Here is a 15603-nt window from a genome sequence, read left to right as displayed (position 1 = left end):
GACGGGTTCGATCGCCGGTGACAAGATAGCTCAGTTGATAGAGCACCTGACTGGAGAATCAGGGGGACCGGGTTCGAATCCCGGTCTGGTCCGTTGCATTATTCTCCTCTCCCGTTACATATACATGTATTTTGGGAACTAATGCATTAGTAAAGTCTTCCATCAAATTGTAAATAATTTTACGTAATGCTACTCTCCATATTAATTTTTTCGTCTTTTATAGCATATTTAACTGGAAATGTAAATAATTTTTAACAAAATTTTTAAGGTCCTTTAAGTTGTCTTCTGTTTTTTTTAGTAGTCCAAGTTCAAACTGGAAATCCGTTTCAATGTTGAAAAATTCATGTATCCAATTTTTGTCCGTTTCCAGCTATGAAGATCATTAATTACACTGTAATTTTAAAGGTGCTTGATTTCCCATAGTAACTTTAAATATGAACTAGTAATTCTTCGTTTTATTTGCTGATTTTAACTTCTCTTACAGATTGCTTGTGACTTCAATGAAACCTGGCCCCACGAATCAGTCTTAGACTTAAGTCAAAATTTCGGTCATTCATAAAAGGAAAGTAATTACACACCGAGTGTATATATTGTACTTTTCTAATATTGAAATTTAGAAAAAGAATGGACGAATTCTGACTTAGGATATAATGACCTGGGGCCAATATAAACAAGCGGAACTGGTATATGATTCTGTTAATCTTTTTTTTTTTAATTTAAATTTGATAAAAGTTTTTGCCAAAAATTTTAAAACTAGAAATACACTTAAAATATTTCAGAATGTCATTCCTTTTTATGATATTGAAAAGTGGAACTGCGACACTGCAAAAGAGAAAATCAAAAGTTAGAATATATCTCTTAAATCCTCGCAGAAACTTGTTTTATTCAATTTTGTGTCTCAAAAGTATTCAGTTGTCATACTTCACTACAATTGCGATACATCATAAATCACAGAATAAAGAAATAAAATACAACACAAACAAAATCAATTTTATTCTATTATTGATCTCAAATGAATGAAGTATTACATAAGGAATAACATCATACAATATATATTTTTCAATGTAGCTCATATAAATACAATCTTTGATATTAGTTCTGTCCATTAACCCTCTAAAAAGTTTATTCACAAGAGTATAGAATTCTCAACAATTACGCTTTAAACTTAGGTATAATATTAGTACCGATGTTGAATACCAAAATACTATGTTACTCAAAAATTGAAATAAATCAATAACGGTATATACATGTATATCATTTGTGTGCCATTTAGGGATACAACAGAATATGTCGCATACTGCAACTGTATAGATTATCATTTTATATATCACTCTTGTCAAAAACTGGTAATTTAGATGATTCAAGCATAAGATCTTGCAAGTGAATTACAAATGATAAATTTAATTAAAATACTTATTAGACAAATAAATATGATCCAATAAACCAGAAGTTAATGAGCAAAGATCTGTATGTCAAACGTTTTTGCATGCAATCTTACTGTTTATTCATAAAGGGTTAACCATAGAAAAAAAAGTTAAAAATACATTTGGGATAGAAAACTGTCAGTTGTAGGACGTAGTTTAATTGACTATCAACCGATGTCAACAAACTAAAGTGAATATATATATATAAATATATATATATATATATATATATATATATATATATATATATATATATATATATATATATATATATATATATATATATATATATATATATATATATATATATATATATATATATATATATATATATATATCAGGGATGGGGTCAATTACTTTAAAAAGTAATTAATTAAAACACAATTACTTTGACTTTTTCTTCAATTAAATTACACTTAAATTACAGGTTTTCTAAGACAACCTTTCGGCTTGAGCATCACTGAAGAGACATAATTTGTCGAAATGCGCATCTGGTGCATCAAAATTGGTACCGTATATGATTTACATACATGTAATTAATTAAATTACAGTTGCTTTGCAAAAGTAATTAATTAAATTACAAATTACTTTTAAATTTTTATGGAGTTTAATAATCTTTGCCAATGAATATACAGAACATCATTCATTTGTATATAAGCTCAGCCTCTGCACAAACATATCAAAAATAATATGCTATGGGCATTGTGTATCTTTGTGGTTTAATATTTAACTTTTATTTACAAAACATTAAAGAACTATCCGAGATCAGCTTGATACAGTCTCCTTCACACAAATCTTTCATGTACACAAATTGCATGACTTATGATATTTGATTAAAAGTGGGTAATTTAATAGAGTGAAATGATTCGCAATTGTAACCCCTCAATGTAAATATTTCCTTTGAGGGTAACATGAACATCCTAAATTGCTATTTATGTTGAACATTTTTACTTCATAAATAATACATGTACAGAACATAACTTTTTTTCAGATACAAAATCAATTCATAAAAATCTGTTTAGATGTTAAAAAATTATCAAAATAAAAGTTTTTCTTTCCTAAGCTAGCGGAGGATTTTTAATTGAAATAATTATCTCCATTGGCTTTGTCTTCTAAAACATCGAATGAATACCTCTTTATAGGAGTTGTTTTGTTTTGATTGCAATTTACAGCTGTGATCTGGAGGGCAATTATCTCTTCCCAGCAAGAGAGGGTGAGTTTCCGTTTTGCACACATTTGATAATATAGGTAATAGGTGTGAAATATGTTTTGATAGCAATTATAGTCTGATCTCCATCTGGGATTTACCTGGAATTACCTCTATTTTACCAATGCATTTAATATATATTTAAAGAATACATTTTGAAAGTTTTACTTGTCCAACCCAACTGAAGATGAAGATGATAATTTAGACAAATATCCCTATCGCAGTTCACCACGTTTTTTATTTCATAAAAATAAAATGAATGAGTAAATGAATCCAATCTAAATTGATTATAATTAAAAAGGTGAAGATAACTTGTCCAATTAGTATCATATGAATACAATTATAGTTTTAATTAGTATGTATGATATTTTTTTGTTTTAAAATAGTTTTTTATTATGAAATCAAAGAAATAAATCAAAATATAAAATGCAAAATTAACATTTTTTCTCCCTATTCTTTCCAAAAGTTCTCTTCCACCAAAGTCCCAACTATGATATAGACTATAGCAATTAAGTTATTATCTTACCTGGACAAATTCCAGTTTTGCACACATTTTTTCAATACCTGAAACTCAATTGTGTGTAAAACGGGAACAAACCCAAGAGAGAACTTAATTAATGACAAACACATTCTTTTTCTTTATTATTTATCAAACAACAAAAATTGAATTATAATGTGTGTTTCAATGCTGAATAGACCTAAGAAGGTGATACGAATTTTAGATAAACATAAATCAAAAAATTCAGATTTTACATAATGATTATTATCATCAAATCAATCATTTATTTGCTTGTAAATATTAACTTAAGAATTCCTATAATTGAAGGATTAAGGATATATTTTTTAATAAAATAAAAGACAGTAAAATGGGGAGGCAGTGGTGACAATATATCATGAATGTGTATTATATAAAATAAGTGAGTGTAATTGAAAAAGTAATTCAAATTACATGGTATTTTTTCAGTGTAATTAATTAAATTACAATTACAAGTAATTGAAAAAAATGTTCAATTACAAATTACTTCCAATAACTTAAAAAAATGTAATTAATTACAGGCAATCACAATTACTTTTTTCAATTACACCATCCCTGATATACAGGGTGTCCCAGAATATATGATACCATTTCAAGATTCTATAAAAACCTAATCTCATGAAAATTGAATTACAACAAATGCATTATAAACATTGCATATACTATCCAATTTTATTCACCTAATTTGAAAGTCATTAAAATGAAAAGAACAAAATGAGTTCACTTTCAAAAATGCTATTGTTTTTAAATTATGCCCACTAATTGACGTTCTATCTGTGTAATGATAATGTCAAGTCATTGCACAAAGTTCCTTAACTTGAGACAATAGTGCCTGTCTCGGTAGTAACTTCTGGATTTTCATCAGAGGTAAACCTTTTATAAATGTTAAGGATTCTGGTTTGGATTTAGCAGCAGTAATCTAAGATTAGGATTGATAATTACAGTTTCAAAATGAGGATAGCTAGCTCTTTTCATAATCCATTTTGATTGAAATTGCAGTTTTTTGCAAAAGTTTGATGTAAATTTGTTACGTTGCAATTTCATAAGTGTGAGATTTTTTTTAAGAATATTTTGTTGCTACAAAATTATACGTATTCAAATATTTTTCGAGACATATATCAAAGAAATTGGCCAAGGGATGTGTTTGTGGCAGGTATTTCAAATGGTATCATATATTTTGGGACACCAATATATATATATATATATATATATATATATATATATATATATATATATATATATATATATATATATATATATATATATATATATATATATATATATATATATATATATATATATATATATATATATATATATATATATATATATATATATATATATATATATATATATAAACATATATATAAACATTTTCTTTGGACTGATATTTCAAGTAGATATTAAATTGAATTGGATTTTAGGGAAGGAGACGTCAATCGCACTTTGTTCAGGATAAATATATTGAAAAAGAAGTAGAGCCTGACTCCATTTAACTTTGAAATCATTTTAAAGATACTAAGACTAAGATAAGTACTACCGGCATTTCATTAATTCGAATCAGGATTTTAGTGTTATAGCGTTTTTAGATAAAATGTTTGTCACAAATGGCAAAAGGGTCGGATGCTAGTACGCTGATATTTGAATTTCCCTATAAATATTAGAATGATTTCCATTTCTGTCGATTGCGGCTTCAAAGGCAAATATTGTTCTTGTCTGCGGACAGATCTTTTTTTTTTTTTTTTAAACTTAAAGAAATGAGTATTTGGGTGAAATATGTCATATTTATTAGTTTTTTAAGACTCGTGGAAAAGGTTATCACAAACGAACAATGCATAAGGTAAGATATTTTGAATACTACAGAATATACATACAGATTTCTTGATCTCAATTGTTCTAAAAAAAATTATAAAAATTTATTAGAATAAAAGTAGGGGGAAAGAAATTAAAAGGTCCACTAAAGCAAAGTGATAACGCGTATTAAAGCGAATAATGCGTAGAATAATGCGAATTGATAGATATTATAAAGCAGGAAAAGTCGCAATACCGTGCCTTTTTTACTTTTCATTAGGACACATTCCATAATTTGAGCCTAGATGACTTTTTGCAAAATCAAGAAATTAAGTTATGGAGTGAAAATATTGACTTGGTACATTGGCGTTTTCTTAAAAAATAAAAATATATTTGCAGATTTGGAAAGTGCTGCGTTGGATTTGTATGGGACTCTCAAACAGAGTCATGTAGGAGTAAGTGTGTGTGTGTGGGGTGGGGGTGGGGGGTGAGAGAGAGAGAGAGAGAGAGAGAGAGAGAGAGAGAGAGAGAGAGAGAGAGAGAATTTAAAACAGAAATACTCCTAAATAAAATTAAGTCTAAATATCAGATGCGTACAAATTTTTGTTAGACTTTTTATTTTGAAATTTAATATCAAGCAAATATACATAAAACAATACTTCTACAATTACTTTATGAACATTGCCTATAAGATTTTATGTTAAACTATGTAATATAAATTTATTGCTAGAAATGTTGTTTTCTTTCTTTCTTAAATGGGCTGTTCGGATGGTCATTTTGGTCCACAATGCAAAAGCACATGCCCATATCCAACATACGGGAAAGACTGCCAGAGTATATGTAATTGTATTAAACAACTTTGTATTCCCAGTTATGGTTGTAAAGGTAAAGGTTAAAATATAAAATAGTCGAATTGTGGATATCATTTTTATATCTAGTTGATTTATATAGTCATAATATGAACTAGTAAACTAGTAAACTAGTTTTTTACAGAGCAAAGCATACTTTTAGTATCGGTTTCTTCTGCAACAGAATATGGATCTGAAAATGGAACCAAAACGGCAATGGACGAGAACATCAGTAAAATGTCCACATCTACTTCTATGCATTTACATAACAATGAAAATATTGCAATCAAATACGAGACGTTGATTATTGCGATTGTAGTCACCAGTGTTCTTCTGTTCCTATCTATCACTGTAATTTGTACATTATGTATATGTTACTCAAGAAAACGTGATGAGAACAGAATCAAGTTTCTCCAGAGACAAGATAATCAATTATTACCGCTCGAAGAAAGTTCATCAAAAACATTTTTCCAAAGCAGAAATGATAGTGTGAAGGGATCTAGTGCATGTGCACTGTACCACATGTCTGAAAGCGAGCAGGATAATCCAACAACCACTGAAGCTCACACAAAGAAAGTTTCAGAATCTGTTGTAGAGCACGATTTAGATATGGTTACAAGGGATTCCGAAGATGACAAATGTAGCGTTTACCTTACAGTTGTATAGTAGATATCTAGGTCCATTAAAGCTGGGACCATTTAAGTGATGGTCTATGAGAAAACTATGCTAAATCAAAATTTTGCTATGGATGGTGTACTCCAATATTAATCTAACAACATGATTAATATCATTTTTATGATACGATCATTCATGATATTCGCATCAAGGAATGAACAATTCCAATAATATCTGCATGGAATTATAAATGACATTATTGAATAAATAAAGACTTACTTAATAAGTGATATATGTAATAGAATTCCTGCGAATAAAACCCCACGTGAAAAATTACACATGTACATGATTTCTGTAAGAATTTTGCTAGGAACTACAATAATAAAATTACTTAATTTCCTTAAATAAGCTCTAGAAACTTTATTATCTATCAGATAGGATAAAGACATAACAAAATACTTCTGACATGCATGTTTCATTTCCACTTTCGAACTTGATACTTTTCTTTGTTCATTTGAGAAATCACATTCATTTTTAGATGATCGATGTAATGCAATTCATATATATTTTATTCAACACTTGGAAACTGTGCATTTTCTTTTCCTTTCATGACTTTATATATATATATATATATATATATATATATATATATATATATATATATATATATATATATATATATATATATATATATATATATATATATATATATATATATTTTTTTTTTTTTTGAAACAAATGCCTCTATCATTAACAAGAAACGGGAACAATTACAGTGTATTTTGAAAAACACCTCATAATTAAGGCAATGATTTACATAAGGTTTAATATTTGAATATGAAAACCCTGAAAGATACATCGGCATCAAACCTCTGCATTTGAAAAGGAAATCAATAAATCCAATAATTCTACACAATCATTCACATGATGCAGTTCAGAAAATTACCCTTCCTTGAAACAAGAAGGGTTTTAATATAAAGAGCACAATCAATGTCATATGATATAATGGGCAATATGCAACTGCTCATTTGACAGTGAGTGAGAATTGATGGATTTTTTAGAATATTACCTTGAGTCAGTTCAATACGAACTCTGATCTCGAAGATTGGCATTGTCTGAAATGTGGTTTTCAGAAAAATTCATAAATTTGCTTGATTGAATGGGTTTTTATACCAGTTAACATACTGGAAAAATTAAAGTGCATACTAGATAAAAGGGAGACAATCGTCTAAAATCTTTTTTAAACAAAATAAATATTTCGTGGAATATAGGTATACTAATAAATAACACAGAGAAAAGGGGGAAAACATATTTCAGGATCCTTTTCGACATGCATCATATACTTGATTCAAATCAAACGTCGAAAAAAAGAGTTTAATATGAAATCGGATACTTTCTCCTTTTAAAAAGAAATAAAAAATGTCATCTTTTATTTGTTCGTCTATTTTCATTCACAGGCTTTGCGTTACCATACACTGGGTTTAAAGGTATTCTCTCAGGTATTTTAGGTTTTTCTTCCTGCATCTCAGTTTCCTGTTCGGGCACATAACTGCATTTGCAACATTTACAACAACAACAGCCAAAGTATTTAAAACCTGTTGATAATGATGGAAATACTCAATGAAATTTAACAAATTAGTAAAGTATCTTGGTATAAAATCGAGAACAGCAGCAACGTTAGTATAAAAGTTAAATAATAGAAAATTGAAAAAATACCCCTGTTTCCTAAATAAAAAGTAATTCAATTCTGAAGCTGTGTACAAGAAGGTTAACTACTTGCATCGCCCCGACCACAAAACAGCAGATGACGCGAATTTAACTTTAGTCTGAGCGTTTGATTTACATGTAACACTTAAGGTCAAAATATAGTAAATGACTTTTGTCTGCCTTTTTGGTGCTAAATCCATTATGACGTCATAATAAATTCTAACTTCGAACTAATAGAATTACCTAGAAAAATAAAGTATTTTCATGTAATTCATTTTGAAATCATGTGAAAAGAAATCCAGATACCTATATTCAATTAAATATTATTTGAAAAAAGAGTCTACGAACATACAAATTATCATTTTCTGAGAGACTGTAGGCAATCTGGATACATTTCTTTTTTCTGATATGGAAGAATCTCTCATATTCATGACTGGTTTTCTTAATTTTTTTTTTATTGAAAATGACAGTTTAAAAGTTTAAAACATGATTTTTGTCTTGTTCGTCTATAAATTATGCTCCGATACACCTTACCTGACTAAGCTATAGTTATAAACATCACCAAAGGAATTTTTTTCCTCAAATTTGAGAATTCTGTAGGATCCCTTCATTTACTACATCTTGACCTTAAAACAATATGAGCTGCCTTTTTGAGTATTTTATTTTGGTATTAAAATATGTTAATATGATTAATTTGTATGTTATTTAAACCTATCTGATCAATTAGACAGAAATAAAGTATCAAATTGTTTCAGAATAAAGGATTTGTACAATCAGATATAGAGTATTTTATAAGAAATCAATATTGTACAGGACGACAATTATGTAATTTTGTTTCTATCAAGGCTTATAAAATAGTTATTCCATCGCAAATATGAACAACAGAAGTTTATAAACGTTCTTATTTCTGTCATTGAAATAGTTAATTACAATTTTGCAACAAAAATTTCTGACATCAAAGTTGCGGCTCACATTGCTTTAATTAAACATTAAACATATCACAGTAACTTCGAAGTAAAAGAATTATCCCCAAAATCATTTTGTCAAAAAAGCACGATGCTTCTCCACATTGTTCCTTTAATAGTTAAATGAAAAGAATAAGAAATAATAGATAAGACAATATTGTTGTGACTATTCTGTATACACGTTACTGGCGATAGAAATTAAGTGAAGTTCGATGTTTTTTTCTAATACTCACAACTTCGTTTTGCATCTGGTAATAAAAGTACACATGTCAGAGATACACCTCCAAGGATTATCAGTAAAACAATCAGTATGATGAGAAGAGCCAAATTTGTTTGAAGTTTATCGTCCACTTTCCTGTACAAGATGTAGATAGCATTAACATATTGTCCATGATGTACCAGAAATATCTGAATATAAATGTAGAAGTACTTTCTTTTTTACATTTACACATATATCTATTAAGGGTAAATGACACAATGAGTTTGCCTTTTGCAACAAGGAAGACTGGCTTACATTTTCAGCTGAATACCAGACAGTTAGAATAAGAGCAAATATATAGTTAATATCGCCAGAAATTATTTTAAAGGGTGAAAAAGTAAACAAATTCTTTGCCGGAATTGTTTTGAAGGATAAGACTATATTTGCAAATAAGCATGATTGTTACATTTATCGTAAAGCAAATTAAACTGACACTCAAATCCGAGTAAAAGGTAAATGGCCACTTGACTTTCTTGATAATACTCCCAGGGTCTGTACCAATTATAATGAAAAATGACACAGTTCATAAAAAAATCAGCATTTTGCCTTGTCTTTGAATCAAAAATCAGAGAATAACAACTTTCAAGAATCTTATCTGTTAAAAGTTCGCAAACTAAAGTTACAGATTAGAAGAAATTTGAACTCTACAACGACTAGAATGAAAAAAAAGTGACAAAGTTTAACAACTGAAAAAGAAATCAGAAATATTTTTCTTTTCTATCTTATTCTAAAACAGGAGGTGCACGCTTTTAATAAGGCTAAATCTCTGTGCAACGATTAAAAAAAAAAACAGTATATAGATGTTATATATTACACACACTACTATCCATACCAAGAAGAATTAAAATATTCAGCGAGAGAAAAAGAATAGCAAATTTATTTATTTGAATTAATTTGATTTAAAATATGCACATCTCAATGTGTGTGAAATGGCTGTAAAAAGTTTAAGCATTGTGCAAAAACTTTTTAAAGACATAAAACATGTAAAATGAAAACCTTTATTTAGTAGAGTAATAGCACTTTCTTTTCTATTAATACAAAATGTAAGGTAAATACCTTTCATGTGGTTACATTAATTATACAAATTTAAAACCCCTTTGATAATGCATATAAACCGCCTAAGCGCTCGCTCCGTGATCGGGAGGTCGTGAGTTCGAATCCCGGCCGCGACAAACCTAAGTCGATAAAAATGGGTAGCAACTGTTCCTTCGCCATGCGCTCGGCACTTTGAAGTGAAAGTTGCGGGTCCTTCGGATGAGACCTTAAAAACCGAGGCCCCGTGTCACGACAGGCGTTGGCACGATAAAGATCCCTCACTGCTCAATGTCCCTGAGTGCCGAGTAAAGGTCAAAATTTGAAGCTCTTCACTGGTATATGGTGACGTCTCTATATGAGTGAAAAATTCTCGAATGGGACGTAAAACAACATACAATCAATCAATCATATTAACCGCCTATTTAGGCACCCCTCCCTTTATAGCGTGACGGACTGACAGACGGAGTAGAGTGGTTTCCAAATCTTAGGTCGACGTTTGCAACGCAAGTAAAAAAGGAAAAAGCGTGTAAATGGTATATTATATGCACTTGTCCTATCTGCTTCCATAGAAATTGGCGGGATTAAACAACATTGCGGATACAGCTGTAAGACAACATTTAAAATAATTTAATTTGCTTAAGATAGAACCGATGTCGGAAAAGTCATTGTCACAAGATTTTCAAACTTTTAAAAATGATAAATTAGCACTCGCTTATCAATCAGTTAGAAATATATGGTACGATTCTTTGTTATTAAATGTAGTGCAGCTTGTGCAACTTCGAATTATAGTTTTACACTGCGACTACATATTTTCAGCGATTTTTAGGGGTTCTGGTCATAAAGAGAATATAGAAAATCACAAAAAAAACTTCAAACATCGTCTTTTATAGACTTTATTAACTGAACTTATTTACTGAACCGTTTTAAGCAATATTATATGGCAAGTCAAACGTTGCAATATTCGATCTTCTCTATTTGCATTGTATAATTTTCCATTTGTGTTGTATAATTTTTATTTGTATTCTATAATTTTCTATTTGTATTGTATAAATTTTCATTTGTATTGTATAATTCTATTTGTATTGTATAATTTTTATTTGCATTGTATATTTTTCATTTGTATTATATAATTTTTATTTGTATTCTATAATTTTTATTTGTATTCTATAATTTTCCATTTGTATTGTATAATTCACCATTTGCATTGTATAACCTATTTGTATTGTTAAAGTTCTTATTGATATGCGATAATTTTTCGTTTGTATTGTATCCGAGGATTGTTTATTTGTTTCGTTACGAAAAAATTATTGCATACAAATAAGAAATTATACAATGCAATTGGAAAATATGGAATACAAATAAAAAATTATACAATACGAATGTTTTTTTTACAATACAAAGGGAAAATATAGAACACAAATAAATATTATACAATCTAAATGGAAAATTATAGAATCAAAATGGAAAATTATAGAATCAAAATGGAAAATTATAGAATCCGAATAAAAATTATACAATAGAAATGGAAAATTATACAATATAAATAAAAAATTATGCAATACAAATGAAAAACTATACAACACAAATAAAATTTTTACAATACAAATGAAAGATATACAATACAAATGGAAAAGACTGAATATTGAAACGTTTGACATGCTAAAATATTATTCAAGAATAAATTTTTTTTTTATTCAATTGACATAAAGATTAAGTCCACATTTCAATATAGGCAAATGTGCTCAATATTTTTTGAGTCAATTTACCACTTAAATTTGTAAATATTTTTCAAAAGTCTTTGTCAGAATGTTTTCAATTTTTATATGATGAAGAACATACCCCAAAATTACAGAAAGTGATTAAAATATATACTTTTCCCCGCAAAGTAATGAGAGACACTCTATTTACCAATACTTCTTTTGTTGACCTTTTACCTTACACAGGATTTAATTATTTAATTAAATTTATTAACTCTTTGTGGGTTACGTTCAGATTTACGATGTGAATATTTATCAAAAAATGTATTTTTTTTATTTAAAAAGATAATATTTTAGGGAAACATCATTATTATACACCAACCATTACGAAAAGTTAAGAAATAATTATGAAAAGGAATACACGTCATTTTGTGATAGACATTACAAAATTTATACACAATCTTTTACAGATCTTTGACTCAGACACATTTCATCAAGATATTGTACTATTTAGATTTCTTAGGATTTTTGATTTCCTTCAAAATAGTTGCATGCCATTCATATTATCACAGTTGTGTAACTCCATTACATGAGACAGTAAAGTACGGGAAAAAGTAACATTGAATTATTATGCATGACGTCATAATGGATCTAGGACTATAAACTCATTTACTCGATATGACGTCAAACGACGTAGGTTCTACGTTAAGGGACTAAAAGTTCTCATCGTAATAGACAGGATTTCGGATTACACAAAATCCGGATTAGACAAATATCACTGTGCATACAATTTAAATGAAAATTTTACTTTCTTTTCAAAACAAATGTTTTCACACCTACTTTAAAAAATCGTTACATATATATTCGGCTTTGGAGGTATTTGATTCCAGAGTCTCATATGCTGTTCTATAACAATCTTGATCTGAAAGAGAAAAGTCTGCTTAAATGATTCAGATTACACTTAATTAACTTTAACTCGTTCTTTCCTTGAAAAATTGCCATGGTATAGTTCTCAACCTTGATTTCTATTTTAACCAAAGCTGGTTTAAAATTTCATGAAATGTGTTAATTTTTTTCGTTGCTTAAAAATGGTATGAAATGTACTATGAATTTCTTTACGTTTACCATTGACTAAATATCAAATTAAATATATTTGAATTTTCAAATAGTACTCTTTTTAGAAGCACATCATTGTTCAATACATCGTATTCTCACAGTTTTCTCCAACGCACAATCCTCTTATGTTTATCTTCGAATATCTTTAATTATACCAACTGCAAAAAAACCCCCGAAACGTCGAAAGGAAGTCGTAGTTAAATTTTCATATTTTAGCTTCTCAACAGAGATATTACCGACCGTACATTAATAAGGTATATTTTAAAAGATTAAGTATTGCAAAGTTGGTAATGTTTCCCCCGTAGTTCGAATAAAAAAAAATCCTTTTATCAATTATTTAGAAAAAAAAAAAACTGTTGGCATTTGCCAAAATTCAATAATTTATATCATGTTCAAACAATTTTTGTTATAAAGAAGTTTTACCCGTAAATCCTAAAAAGGTTCACAACGGTAAGCAAAATTTCATAATATGCTTAAAGTAAAACACATGTATTTCTTCATTAAAAGTTATTCTATATAGATTTTTTTTATTTGCTTAAGAATTACAGTACATACTTTTTGATCATTTGACAAAAGGGCATTATTCTTTATCTCAATATTACATTCAATTGCAGTACCTGTGAAAAACTAAACCCGTTTTTGAAAACAAACAATTTCAGCAACATCCAGAGTTTAATTTAATGTGTTTACCCGAGGGATATTATGTTTAGTAACAGTCGAGAAAACAAGGTATATTGTAATACACAGTTATGGAATGGTATTAGGGAAATAGCAAATTTATGGTTCCCCGGGGGAAGAAACTATTTCCCGAAGCGGCGAATCCGCCGAGAGAAATAGTTTTCTTCCGAGGGGAACCATTAATTTGCTATTTCCCGAGTATCCATTCCATAACTGTTTTATTGTACCGAATTTATTCAAACCAGATCTTTTGAGTTCTTTTATTCTTCGTATCAACAACTACATCAGATCTACATAATAACATATGTTAATATCATATTATTATAACATATAATAAGATTACATACATAATTGACATGGCTGAAGAAGAAAAAAATATATTTCATTATATTCATACAAGCAATTGCGATTTCTACTCTAAATTCTTGAATGTAAATATCTTTCGTTCTCTGTTCAATAAGTTCTATGGCATATTTTTTCATCATAATATGTTTGCATCAAGAAATTTATCTTATGATTGTTTACTGTTATTTCTTTTAGTAAATTTTCATTACAATATTTTCTTAAAGTAGTGTGAATTCTAGCTGAAAGAATGAAAGAAAGTTGTTTCCTGATTTCCGGGGGGGGGGGGGGTCATAGGTTATGTATGATAATTCGATTGATTGATTGTATGTTGTTTTACGTCCCGATGGAGAATTTTTCACTCATATACCGTCGTCACCATATACCGGTGAAGGGCTTCAAAGTTAGACCTTGAATCGGCACTCAGGGTTATTGAACAGTGAGGGAGCAACGTTCACTTCAAAGTGACGTGAGCAGAGCGAAGGAACAGTTGCTACCTATTTTTTATCGACATAGGCCAGTTGCGGCCGTGATTCGAATACACGATCTTCCGCTCACGGCGCTCTACCGACTGAGCTACCGTGACGGTTCATGAAAAGTCAAAAGAACAAATTTTGAAAATACATGTATCTTTGTTAATCTAATGCATTCAACCTTATCACCTGCATACGGGGTTTATATCTCTCTGTTTATTCGATACACCAGAGCATGCTCTACGTATGAACAATTTTTAAAACGAGGAAAGTTATTGACAAACAAGTTGATGAAACAAGAATATCAGCAATCTCGTTTAAAGTCATCATTTCGTAAGTTCTATGGTCGATACAATGACTTTGTGAGCAAATACAATCTATCATTAAGTCAAATGCTGACTGACTTTTTTCATACTAATTGTTAGGCCATTATATACACACTGAATTGTCGACGAATTTTCCCGTTATTTCCCGATCATGACAAGGAGCACACGGCGAGTGTGACCGGTCAGCAGAGGATGCTCACTCCTCCATGGCACCTGATCCCACCTCTGATGTCTAAGAGGTCCGTGTTTGCTCTGCTCCTATTTTGTAATGTTTAATGGACTTTTGAGCTCGAATGCTGTTCGTTATCTCCACATATTTCATGCACTTGTTAAATTTAAAAATGTTTCGAACTGCATGTTTATACTCCGTAATTCTTGATACATTTTCATTTTTTGTAATAAAGTAGATTTATAAGGATAAGAGCATGGGAACACTTTTTGCGTCTTCTAGATTCACTTGTTTTATTTGTTAGTTTTCCCAGTTTTCATTTGAAGTTAATCATATTGAATGTACGTTAGCATAAGGTTTTGGACGCTCTACTTAAACGCATGTGCAAGTATATACTAAAAACACTTACATTTATA

This window comes from Saccostrea echinata, unplaced genomic scaffold (genome assembly GCF_033153115.1).
Source record: "Saccostrea echinata isolate AGI-Se365-2 ecotype Australia unplaced genomic scaffold, CSIRO_AGI_Sech_v1 ptg000117l, whole genome shotgun sequence".
NCBI classification, from domain to species: Eukaryota; Metazoa; Mollusca; class Bivalvia; order Ostreida; family Ostreidae; genus Saccostrea; species Saccostrea echinata.
The sequence above is the reverse complement of the archived record's forward strand: the minus strand, read 5'-3'. Positions refer to the sequence as shown.